Source organism: Adiantum capillus-veneris, chromosome 5 (genome assembly GCF_014529385.1).
Source record: "Adiantum capillus-veneris isolate H3 chromosome 5, ASM1452938v2, whole genome shotgun sequence".
Lineage (NCBI taxonomy): Eukaryota > Viridiplantae > Streptophyta > Polypodiopsida > Polypodiales > Pteridaceae > Adiantum > Adiantum capillus-veneris.
The window spans coordinates 50,595,180-50,609,009 of record NC_140935.1 but is presented as its reverse complement, the minus strand read 5'-3'; positions in this window follow the sequence as shown (position 1 = coordinate 50,609,009).

Genomic DNA, 13,830 nt, shown 5'->3' with positions numbered 1-13,830 from the left:
AGTTACTTGATAAGCTAACTCATGCTCGCATTTTCACGAAAATCGACTTGCGGTCAGGATATCACTTCGATCACGAAGTCCGTATTCGGCTTGCCGATATACCTAATACTGCATTCCGAACACGGTTTGGACATTATGAGTATTTGGTGATGCTCTTTGGGTTAACCAATGCACCCGCGGCATTCATGACACTTATGGATAGTGTCTTGAAACCATATTTGAGCAAACTTTTCATTGTGTTCATCGATGACATTCTAGTTTATAGTGCTTCTGAAGAAGAGCACTTACAACATCTCAGGCAGGTGTTTGAGTTGTTACATGCAAACAAGTTATATGCCAAGGAATCTAAATGCGATTTTCTCAAGGAAGAAATTCATTATTTAGGGCATGTTATTTCAGCTAATGGCCTATACATGGATCAATCCAAATTGGATACCATCCGGAAATGGCCACCTCCTAAAAATCTAGAAGAATTACAGATGTTTTTAGGCTTTGCAAGTTTTTACCGAAGGTTTGTTAAAAACTATGCTCACATTGTTGTACCTATGACAGACCAACTAAAAGGCAAAGGTAAGGCTTTTCAGTGGGGTTCCGCTCAACAGCACAGTTTTGACACACTCAAAGACGCATTAGCTACATCTCCTATACTAGCTATCGTAGACCCTTTGAAACCATTCGTTTTGGAAACAGATGCCAGTGATCGTGCTATTAAAGAAGTCCTATTACAAGATGGACGGCCAATTGCATTTGAAAGTAAGAAGCTGGATGTAGCTCAGTAGAATTATTCTGCTTACGAACGCGAACTCTATGCAATAGTGTCTGCCTTAAAGACATGGCGGCACTATTTGTATGGTGCTCAGTTCGAGATTGTGTTTAACCATGAAAGCATCAAATGGTTTACACACCAAGCAGATTTAAAGGGTCCAAAAGCCAGCTGGGCCGAGATCCTTCAGGAATATGACGCCAGTTAAGGTATCGCAAAGGCCGATACAATGTAGTGGCAGACGCTCTCAGTCGAACTCCAGAGATCAATTCGCTCTTGTTCACAGAACTTCGTAGTAGTGAATTTTTAGAATCTCTCAAGGGCAAATATGAGCAAGATGAAACGTATTCCAAAGTGTGGATCCATGTTCAAAAGAGGGATCCTTCTCACTCCAATGCAGGTAGTGTACAATTAACCTCCACACCTAGTTCTCCTTTATTAAGTGATGAACTACAACGATGGAAGCATTTTACCATCGACAATGGGTACCTACTCCACAAGGGGAGAGTTTGTGTACCGACGGGACACAGACATTTGGTGCCAGATTATTTATGAATGTCATGATAGTTGAAGTGCAGGGCACCCGGGGATTAGAAAAACTTATTCTCTCGTACGAAGACAGTTTTACTGGCCAGGTCTACATGGATTTGTTCAAGCTTATGTCTTGCATTGCCAAAAATGTCAAGTTAACAAAGTAGAGCGCGTGAAAGTAGGAGGACTCTTATATCCTTTGAAAATTCCCAATGGAAAATGGGAAAGTATCTCTATGGATTTCATTGTAGGTTTACCAACCACTATACGAGGTCATGACTCAGTATGGGTGGTCGTAGACAGGTTGACTAAACTATGTAAGTTTATTCCGACCAAATCAACAATTAAGACACCGGAACTAGCAAATTTATTTGTTGAAAATCTATACAAATTGTATGGGTTGCCAAGTAACATTGTTAGTGACCGTGACCCCAAGTTTAACAGCCACTTTTGGAGAGCTGTATTTAAACGATTGGGTACACAACTCAACCTCAGTCCCGCTGACCATCTAGAAATAGATGGTCAAACGGAACGGGTTAACCAGGTGCTAGAGGATATGCTAAGAGCATACGTCAGCAAAAAATAGACAGACTAGGAAGAATACTTACCTATTCTCGAGTTTTCCTACAATAGTTCTAAGCATGTCACAACAGGTTTCAGTTCTTTCATGCTCCTGTACAAGTTTCAACCTAGGTCACCAGTTACGGTGGGTTTGGCAACCAAAAAACTCCAACAGGTTAAAGATTTTCTCCAAGACCACATGGATATGCTGAAACTTGCTCATCAAAATGTCCGACAAGCACAGGATCGGTATAAGAAATAAAGTGATGAGAAACGTCGGCAAGTTACCTTCGAAGAAGGGGAGGAAGCATTTTTACGTGTGCCAGAACATTCAGAAAGTCTGAAAACTAGACCGACAACTAAATTATCTCCCCGATATTGTGGGCCTTTTAAAATACTCAAGCGAGTTGGTGATCGTGCCTACAAACTACTACTTCCATCACATTCTCGCATTCATCCGGTGTTTCATGTAAGTCATCTATGAAAGCGGTTACATGGGGATGACAACGTCATTGACCAACATGTTTTGGTCGATTACATTGAACCTCCTACTTTACCCCATGAACCTGAACGTGTTATGGATTATCATGAGTTGCGTACACGACATCATGTACGACAACAAGCCTTAATCAAGTGGAAAGACCGACTTGAAGAAGGTGCCACTTGGGAAAATATTAGTGTTCTTAAGAAGAAGTTTCCCACTTTTGTTTTTGAGGACGAAAACTCTTCTTTAAGGGGGGAGTAATGTCAAGACAAGGGTCCTATACCCTAAGAACTAGGATAGTCATGGACTATGGCCAAGGGTCGGGCTAGGTAGTGTGGATAGGGGATCCCTCTAGGGCAAGGGGCTAGGAGCCTGCCTATATAAAGGGAGGTTGGGAGGAGGATCTCAAGGTCTAGTTCCCTAGTTCTTACATGGTTCTCCCTTTACAACAAGTTACCCATCAAAAGATATTCACTTGGAATGAAGATAATGAGCAACAATCCAATAAGGTTAAAAAAATTCTAGCCTCACTTACCACCATTGCACCTCCAACGTGGGACGAGCCGTTTTATGTCAACCCTAGTGTGGGCAATGACACACTTGGGACGGTATTGATGCAAAAGAATCCTCAAAATTCTTTCATGCGTCCTATCTAATTCTCTAGTTGCATGATGAATCCATCAAAAAAGGGATACATGGCAGTGGAGCACATGGTGCTTGCATTAACGTTTGCTACCACCAAATTTTGCTAGACTTATTTATTGTCTAGACCATTCAGAATCTTAACAATGGAAGAAGTATGTCATAATAACTAATATCTAATTCTCCTAACTGATTTTCTCATGTTAAATTGATCATTTAATATGGGAAAGTGCCAATGGAGAAAAAGCTAGAATATTGGTTAAGCTGGCAGACCGGCCACAATAGGGATCCAAAGGAGTGAAAATAAGGATCCAAAGGGGGGGCCATCTGCAAAAGAGAAATGTGCAACAATGGGATTAAAAGACCCTAAGGTTCAGCCCATTAAGACTTCCAAAATGCTAAGGTTCCAAAATTCAAAAGTTGTGTCCAAAGGTCAAAAGCCTAGGAATCGGATGCTTTGTGTGTGCTCAAAAAGTCTTCAAGCATCCGTACATAGGAGGGAGCGAGTCCCTAGAAGTAGGAGATGAGAGAGAAACTGACAAAGACACACACACACAAGCTCCCTTTACACAAGGGGAATGAGGGACACATGCCAGCTCCCTAGCCTAGATGCCCACAAGGTGTACTTAAATCCTATTGGACGGCCTTGGAATATCATTTAAACACTCACAAAATCTCGTGTGTGGATCAAGAAGACTCTCTCTCTCCTTCTCAAGCTTTAATGGAAAGCTTACCACCTACTCCAAGCTTGTGACCACCTACTCCAAGCTTGTGAGAAGGAAGGCCTACACCAACAACTCTTGGCTTTGTGATGCAAATCCAACCAAGAGCCAAGCTTCAATGCATGCTCATCTCCTCTATCATGCTAATTACTAAGCTAAGCTATGCTAATATGAGTGAGATGTACATCTTTCTTGTAAGAATACTCCTTCTTCCTCTCAATCTACTCTCATACCCTGCTACCTCTCACCATCTTCGAAGGTGTGTGAGGTCTTGGGTCTGAGATCGTGAGAGAATTGATGCTGTGTTTGATAAGTGTTTTTCTTAGTGCATGAAGTTTCCATCTTCATTGCACTAGCTAGTATTGAAGGAACACAAAGAATTGTATTGTAAAATGTCTCTCGCAATGGGAGAAACCATAATACAAAGCCTTTTGGAGGGGGGAAACCGGCTCCATGTAAATCCAGTCCTAAACTATTGTCAATAGCTTAATTTCTCTCTCTTTTGAAGTATTGTTCATGCTATTTAACTAGGTGTTATACTTTTTGTTGCTCTCTCCACCCAAGCACTCTTGTATTCTCATTAGGAATCTATTCTAATGAAATGTTAACTATGTTCATGCTATTTTCTGCTACACGCAAGTTACTAGACCATAAATGTTACATTGGTATCATAGCACAAGGTTTGTCTTTTCTTGCTCAAGAAGGGAGGTCCTCAAGCTAGCTATAAATTGTTGGTATTATTAATTGCAGGTGAGTAAGTAGAATAGGGAATTTATAGCCTTGCAGTGCACCTGCCTTTGTGCAGATAATGAGGCATCACCGTCGAGAGCTATGGTCTTAATAGTGGAGTCCTCTGGGGCTTGCCTATGGCTTAATCACTATTGAGATATTAGAAACTTGACATGAGCCCGTGTTGTTTTGTTGTTAAATGACCCTCTCTTCTATTCCTTGCAATTAATGGTATTCGAGCCATGGGAACAGTAGCTTGAGTGCTTTTTCTAAAGGGGTAAAGAGGAGTAGCAACTAGGGCTTGAAGTGCCAAAGTAAAAAGTTTACACCTAGAAGCTGTTAGAATGTCTGACAATAGTAAAGAGAGTGGAATTAATGTTGATAACTTTGATTTTGCTAATGAGCAGGCTCCTAATGATGCCCCTATGCTTGTTAACTACCTTGTTTCTAGGATTCAACAAGTCATGGGCAATCCATCCCTCCAAAGTGAAGTGCAATGGCAGCTTTGTGCTCATGGGATTCTCCAAGCTCCCCACCATGATGAGAGAGCACCTAGGAAGCCTTCTTGTGAGACTCCCAAAAGAGGCATCTCTCTGATTCGGGAAGAAGAAAAGGATCCATACAAAGGGCTCAAAAATTTGCTTCTTGATGATGCACCTCCTTCTCAAAGGAGAACTCAAGAGCCCCCCACCGAAGGAACGAGAAAGAAGTGAGTCTCCTACCACCTCGGTGGAGATGGCTCCACAAAGACGGCCGGCTAAACGCTCTCCATCACCCCCAAAACAGAGAACACCATCGCACACTTCTCCACACCATAGTTCAAAGAGGGATGATGAAAAGCAACAAAAGAAAAATGCGAGAAAGATGACACCCTCTTCTCCATCTTCTTCATCCTCTTCCTCTTATGAAAGTGATGGTGAAGACAAAGAAGATCAAGGCAAGAAAAAGGCGAGAAAGAGGCCATCCTCTTCTCCATCTTCCTCAAATTGTTCATCTTTTGAAGAAAGTGATGGTGCAACTTTTGAACCATAAAAAAGAAGAGGCCATCAGAAATCCTATACCACGTGGAAGAGGTCATCAAAGATCAAGTGAAATCAAAGAGGAAGGGAGAGCATCTCTTTCCTTACCTACAATGGCACCTTTGGTGCTACGGACAAAGTCTTGGACTTTATCCACAACAATTCAATGCGGAATTTGGAGATGAGGGCTTCTCGGAGTCCTCTAAGCTACACCATGTAGCTATGCACTTCCAAAAGTCCTCCAGGCAATGGTGGTCTAGCCTACGGGCCAACGGCAAAGCTCCATGAACATGGAAAGATTTAAGAGCTTCCATTATGAAACAGTCTTTGGCCACCGATGCCAAAGACAAAGTACTCACCAAATGGCGAAGCTTGAAGCTCTCTCCCTATGAATCCATTCAAAAATATGTAGACAAGTTTTGGGACCTACAACTCAAAGCCACTGTCTTCAAAAGGTTGGATTTTGGAGAGCAAAAGCAACAATTTTGTGCAGGCTTAACCAAAGAAATGGCGGAGTATGTCAACTCCCAAAGGCCATGCACCATATCGGCGGTTATATACCATACTATGGTAGCTTCTTGAATCAATTTTCAAAGGAGAGCTAAAATAAATTATAAGCCCACAGAAAACAAGGGTTCCAATGAGCCAAAGGGGAAGGACAATGTTCAAAAGTCTCCTAAGGGAAATTCCAACAAAGCTAAAGAGAAGGGAGTTTACAAAGGTAAAAATAAACTCTCTCCTGAAGAGCTTGAGTGTTATTGCAAGGATAAACGTTGTTTTAAGTGCGGCGAGCAAGGGCATGCATACTGCGCTTGTCTCCAAAAGAACACCCGCCATGAACCTCCTAGAGCTACCTTGGTCAAAATCCAAGAGGAGGAAACTCATCACAAAGGATCTCCTCTATGCCATGCTTGGGGAAAGGTAAGAGAACATGATGCTTATATTCTCTTTGACCCTAGTTCTACTCACAATTTCATATCCATAGAGTTGGCCACCAAGCTAGGCATACAAGCCTACGAGATGCGAGATGTCCTACTCGCAGATGGTGCTTTCAAGGGCAAGAAGCTTCAATCACTCCCTTAATCGAGAAATTGAGGCTCCACGTCCAAATCTATGTGGACAAAGAGAACTTCTTTATCTCTCCTCTCAAGCATGAGGATGCAATCATAGGGGCACCATGGTTTGATTGCATGGCTACCAATGTTAAATTCCCTGAAAGGAGAATCTCCTTTAGGTTAAGGAAAACATATATGTACATAGATGCTAAGGAAATGGATAACACTATACCCATTGTACATACACAAGCTTTCAGCAAATCAATAAAGAGCTCTATTTCTATGTACATGATTTTTTTTAAAGACTCTCAAAATGAACCTAATGTTTTAGCAAAAGAAAATATACACAATCAAAACGAATTAGAATTATCCAATTTTCTCAAGGGGTTTCAAGATGTCTTTATTGACAACATCCCTTATGAAGTACCTCCTAAACAAGGCAATGATGACCATGCAATTCAACTTCTTCTAGGAAGTTCACCGCCTAATAAACCTCCTTATAGAGTCTCTCAAGCTCAACAAGAGGAGATTATACGGCAAGTGCATGAGTTAGTTGAGAAGGGCATGGTTAGGCCTAGCTCATCTCCATTTTATTCACCTGTGTTATTAGTGCAAAAGAAAGACGACACATATCATAAGTGTGTTGACTATAGAGCACTAAATAGGATCACTATCAAGAATAGGTTTCCCGTTCCACGGGTAGAAGACCTATTTGATAAGCTACAAGGATCGACCTACTTTAGTAGGATTTACCTAAAAAGTGGTTATCATCAAATAAGGATAGACGATCAAGACATTGTAAAGACCGCATTTTGCACTATGTTTGGTCTTTACAAAAACATTATCATGTCTTTTGGCTTGACCAATGCACCAGCCACATTCAACCATTTGATGGAGAAGCTTTTCAGGCCTCACCGAACCTTTACTGGAGTTTTCTTTGATGATATCATCATCTACTCTAATTCATTAGACGAACACAAGCAACACCTCCAGGTAATATTTCAAGTACTAAGAGAGAATAAATTTTTTGTTAATTGAAAGAAAAGTGATTTTTTCTTGCAAGAGATTCAGTATTTAGGTCACATTATCTCTCAAGATGGCATCCAAATGGATCCATCAAAGTTAGAGGTAATGAAAGGATGGCCTAAACCAAGCAATCTTGATGAACTAAGAAGCTTTATAGGTATGTGTGCATACTATAGACGCTTCATAGAAAAGTTCTCACAAATCGTGGGACCATTACATGACCTAACCAAGAAAAATGTTAGATATACATGGTCTACTAGGGAGAAAATGCTTTTGAAAAGCTTAAAGAAAAGCTTATCTCTCAACCAGTGCTTACGCTATCGGATCTCTCAAAGCCATTTGAGGTCCAATGTGACGCTTGTGGTGATTGTCTTGGAGCTGTTTTGCTCCAAGAAGGGCACGTCGTAGGCTATGAAAGTCAAAGGCTTTTCTTTGTTGAGCAAGCTCTAGGCATATATGAAAGGAACTCCTCGCAGTTCTACATGCCTTAGTCTCATGGAAGCACTATTTATTGGGGACTCCTTTCATTCTACGAACGGATCACCAAAGTCTTAAGTACTTCATGATGTAGACCAAGCTCTCTGACAAACAAATGAGGTGGACAAATTTCCTTTCTCAATTTCATTTTCATATTTCTCACATTGCCGGCAAGCATAATCAAGTAGCCGATGCACTCTCAAGACGGGCGAGAGTGAATGCGGTTTCCATAGCAACTCACAATGATCTATCTTCTATGATAGATGAGTAGGCTATTGATCCCTATTTTAGAGATGTGATTTCATCTCTTGCACTAGGGAATAAAGAGGAACCATTTACTTTACAAGAGGGTTATGTTCGCTATGGAAATAGACTATGCGTTACTAGCTCATTACGTGAGAAAGTAATGTATGAATCTCATGCTCCTCCTTATGCAGGGCATAGAGGGATTCAGACTAGCCTAAAAGGGATTGAAACATATTTCTATTGGCTTACCATGAAAGAAAACATACAAAGTATGTTTCTAAATGTGTGGTATGCCAAAAGTTGAAGTTTGATAGAGGGAAGCAACCTAGACTGCTTCAACCTTTTCCAATCCCTAATTCACCATGGGAGAGCATATCCATGGATTTTATCTTTGGATTGCCTAATTATATCCATGGGAATATGGGAATCTGGACATTAGTAGATAGGTTCAGTAAACAAGCTCATTTTATACATGTCAAAAAGACTATCAAAGCCCATCAAATGGCAACCTTCTTCATTTCACAAATCTTCAAGTACTATGGCTTTCCAATGTCCATAGTGTCGGATAGAGATCCAGTAATTTCTGGAAGGGTCTCTTTGAGAATTGAGGGACAAGGCTAAATTTCTCTTCAGCCTATCATCCACAAACAGATGGCCAAAGTGAAATAGCTAACCTAACAATTCTCGATCTACTAAAATCCTATGTAACGGAAGTAGATCAAAGATCCCAATGGGAGAAGTACTGACACTTAGTGGAATATGCCTACAATATCACTGCTACTTAAGGTACACGAGAAAATATTTGTTGTAGATGAGTATAGCTGAGATCTACAAGAATCTTTTCAAAAGACGAAGGATGCTATCTCTTTCTCACAGCAAAGGCAAATGGATGCTGTTGACAAGCACATAAGAGCCCAAGCCTTTAAAGAAAATGATTGGGTATTACTCAAACTTCCCGAGGCTCGTTTAAGGCACACAATGGGAATACTATGCTAAGTTAGCAGAAAGGTACTATGGTCCGTTCCAGATTCTTAGGCCAATCAATGAGATGACCTATCAACTCAAGCCATTGGCTCATACACAATGCCTTCCATGTGAGCCTACTAAAGCTTTACAAAGGAGAGCCACCTCAAGAACCAATTATTGAGACCCACCAGACATCGAGGACCAAGAAGAGGTGCTATAGCCCGAGTCCATTGTCCGACATGAAGACAAGGTATTAAGAGGCGGTAAGACTATCCGACGATATCTTATTAAGTTTAAGAATTATCGTTCTGAAGATGCTAGATAGATGCAAGGCATACAGTTAAAGGATAACCTAAACCTTGTGTGAATGCTTACAATGCTTCCCTAGAGTAAAGCAAGTGTACAAATGTTAAAAATGAACAAAGTTTTTTGTCTTATAAGACTCTCTTTTTCTTTATTGTGCACAAAAATGAAGTAGTATGCATGCTTAGATCAAGTTTGCGGAGACGACGTCTCCCTAACACTAAGTAGAGCTTGTCACTCTACTATGGAGTATTGATAGGACTAATGTGCAGACATGCTTGTGGCATCCTAGGCTCTCAAGCACCAAATGGACTAGTCATCCATTCTAGAATGATGTCGTAGGGTAACATAGGGATCCTCTACCTGCCAGGAAAAGGACTAATGAATATGCTTTATCTTCTCTACTGCATAGTCAAGGACGACTATGATTTCAAGAGAGAGGTAATGTCATAATAACTAATATCTAATTCTCCTAACTGATTTTCTCATGTTAAACTGATCATTTAATATGGGGAAGTGCCATGGGAGAAAAAGCTAGAATATTGATTAAGTTGGAAGACCGGCCACAGTAAGGATCCAAAGGAGGGAAAATAGGGATCCAACGGAGGGGACATCTGTAAAAGAGAAATGTGCAACCCTGGGCTTAAAAGACCCTAAGGTTCAGCCCATTAAGACTTCCAAAATGCTGAGGTTCCAAAATTCAAAGGTTGTGTCCAAAGGTCAAAGGCCTAGGAATTGGATGCTTTGTGTGTGCTCAAAAAGTCTTCAAGCATCCCTACATAGGAGGGGGCAAGCCATAGAAGTAGGAGATGAGAGAGAAACTCTCACACACACAAGCTCCCTTTACACAAGGGAATGAGAGATGCATGTCAGCTCCCTAGCCCAGATGCCCACAAGGTGTACTTAAATCCTATTGGACGGCCTTGGAGGTGGACCAATGAGAATTAGGCTAAAGTAAATCTAGTTTAATTAATTAAAAAACACTTAATAAAAGAACCAATAAAAATTAATCTCTCTAGAACAGTCTCCCAAGGGGTCCAATGAGCATTCAACAGCCCAATGGCTTGCCTCATTCATATTGGCTGGAGACAAATGAGTCCAATGAGAGTTTAGTTGCATTAATCAATTACCTAAAGCTCTCAAAAAAGGGGAAAGAAGGGCACATGTCAAAAGGCTATCACTTATGCTTCGTAATTTCCATTGGTTGGCTAAGCCTAGGGAGGTCCAATAGGGGGTGAGCATGTGCAAATAGCAAGAGGGGTCGACCAAGAGAGAGAGGGGGATGATTTTCTCAAGGGAGTTATCACTTACACACTCACACAATCTCATCTATGGAGCAAGAAGACTCTCTCTCTCTCCCCTTCTCAAGATTTAATGGAAAGCTTACCACCCACTCCAAGCTTGTGAGAAGGGAGGCCTACACCAACAACTCTTGGTTTTGTGATGCAAATCCAACCAAGAGCCAAGCTTCAATGCATGCTCATCTCCTCTATCATGCTAATTACTAATCTGAGCTATGCTTAATATGAGTGATAATGTGAGGAGATGTACATCTTTCTCGTAAGAATACTCCTTCTTCCTGTCAATCTACTCTCATACGCCGCTAGCTCTCACCATCTTCGAAGGTGTGTGAGGTCTTGGGTCTGAGACTGTGAGGGAATTGATGTTGTGTTTGATAAGTGTTTTTGTTAGTGCATGAAGTTTCCATCTTCATTGCACTAGCTAGTATTGAAGGAACACAAAGAATTGTATTGTAAAATGTCTCTCTTGATGGGAGAAACCATAATACAAAGCCTTTCGGAGGGGGGACACCGGCTCCATGTAAATTCGGTCCTAAACTGTTGTCAACAGCTTAGTTTCTCTCTCTTTTGAAGTATTGTTCATTATATCTAGCTAGGTCTTATAATTTTTGTTGCTCTCTCCACCCAAGCACTCTTGTTATTCTCATTAGGAATCTATTCTAATGAAATGCTCACTATGTTCATGCTATTTTCTGCTACACACATGTTACTAGAATATTAAATGTTATAAAGTATTTCCTTATGTAATGCAACACATGGATGTTTCTTCAAGGATTCCAAACGGCTCACAAGGCTACAAGAGTTGACTACACTATGCAAGTGGATAACTCCACAAGGGCTAGTCTAGGAGGCATTCTTACTCATCGCAAAATGATCAATAGATTACACCTGTGTTGGAGGTCCCTGAGGTACAGGGGGCTCACTCTGTTTACTTTGATGGATCCTACAAGAGGACAATAGACAAAGCCGGCATTGTCATCTTCAACAAGCAAGGGGATAAGGTTTTCTCCATTGGGAATCTCTAGGATTCTCACTCTAACAATGAGACAGAATATGCAGCCTTAACTCTTGGATTAGAGTGGTGTATGACATGAGGTATTCAGCGATTAAATTTTTTTGGTGTTGCCATGCTTTTAATAAAATAAATACAAGGAGCTTGGGCCTGTAAAAAGTAAAGCTTGCTAGGCCATTTGCACAAAGTTAAGGAACATTTAGGGAAGTTTCAAGTTGTACAATCACATCATGTCCCTCGATCAAAAAATCCAAAAGCAGATGCTCCAGCTGGAGAGAAGCTACCAGATGTTCCAGTGGTGGGTGCTATCAAGTTGAAGCTGCCTCTTTTCCAAGGTAGCGATTCCATGCCTAATATAATGAGTTTCTTGGAGACAGGAAAATGTCCTAGATATCTTAACAACAAGGGCCAAAAAGCAGTGGCTTGTGCAAGGCAACAAAATACTACCTTATCAATGATGACCTCTCCTGCAAGGGTAAGGATCAAATTCTTAGGCGTGTACCTCTCTCTTGAGAGGGGGTTGCCATTTTACGAGCCAAAACCCACGAGCTACGAGCTTAGTATCCAAACATGTGGTCAAAATTTCTAGTTTTTCCTACTATATTTCGAAGTGAAATTATCATTTGATAACTTTTAGCTTTATTATAATTTAATTCTTCATGATGTATGTAAGAAAACTAAAATGATTGGCAGCAATAAACCACTCTCACAACATAGAACAAAAACTTATTCATATGCAATGCCATAGTTTCATCTTATAAAATAAAAATATGAAGTACAAAAAACATAAGTAGCTCACTAGAAAAAAGCTAGCAATGCTCATAAAATACAAGTTGGTGGAGTAGCTTATCGGTTTTTAACGCAAGTTTCAATTGGTGCAAGAAGACACAATAGATGTGTTTGCATGGCATGTTTGTTCTACTGTGCATGATCGACGCACAAAGTCATCACATGTACATGACAAGAACACACAAATTGTATCATTGTGTAAACCCTCACAACTTAGAACAAGAACTGATTCATATGCAACGCCATAGTGTCATCTTAAAAACATCAAAATATGGAGTACAAAAGACATAAGTAGCATACAAAATACAAAAATATGTAGGTATCCACACGTCACACTGTGAGGGCAGTACGAAGCTCGTCTTTAGTTAAAACAGATTGGTGGACTAGCTTATTGGTTTCTAACTCAAGTTTCAAGTAGTGCAAGAAGACACAATAGATGTGTTTGCATGGCATGTAGCATTCTGTTGTGCATGATCGACGCACAAAGTCATCACATGTACATGATGGAAACACGCAAATTGTAACATTGTACAAAAACCCTCACAACTTAGAACAAAAATTGATTCATATGCAACGCCATAGTGTCATCTTAAAAACATCAAAATATGGAGTACAAAAAACATAAGTAGCGTACAAAATACAAAAATTTGTAGGTGTCCGCACGTCACACTACGAGGGCAGTACAAAGCTCGTCTTTAGTTAAAGAAAATTGGTGGACTAGTTTATTGGTTCCCAACTCAAGTTTCAAGTGGCGCAAGAAGACACAATAGATGTGTTTGCATGGCATATAGCATTCTGTTGTGCATGATCGACGCACAAAGTCATCACATGTACATGATGGAAACACGCAAATTGTAACATTGTACAAAATCCCTCACAACTTAGAACAAAAATTGATTCATATGCAACGCCATAGTGTCATCTTAAAAACATCAAAATATGGAGTACAAAAAACATAAGTAGCGTACAAAATACAAAAATATGTAGGTGTCCACATGTCACACTGCGAGGGCAGTACGAAGCTCGTCTTTAGTTAAAGCAGATTGGTGGACTAGCTTATTGGTTTCCAACTCAAGTTTCAAGTGGCGCAAGAAGACACAATAGATGTGTTTGCATGGCATGTAGCGCTCTGCTGTGCATGATCGACACACAAAGTCATCACATGTACATGATGGAAACACGCAAATTGTAACATTGTATGGAA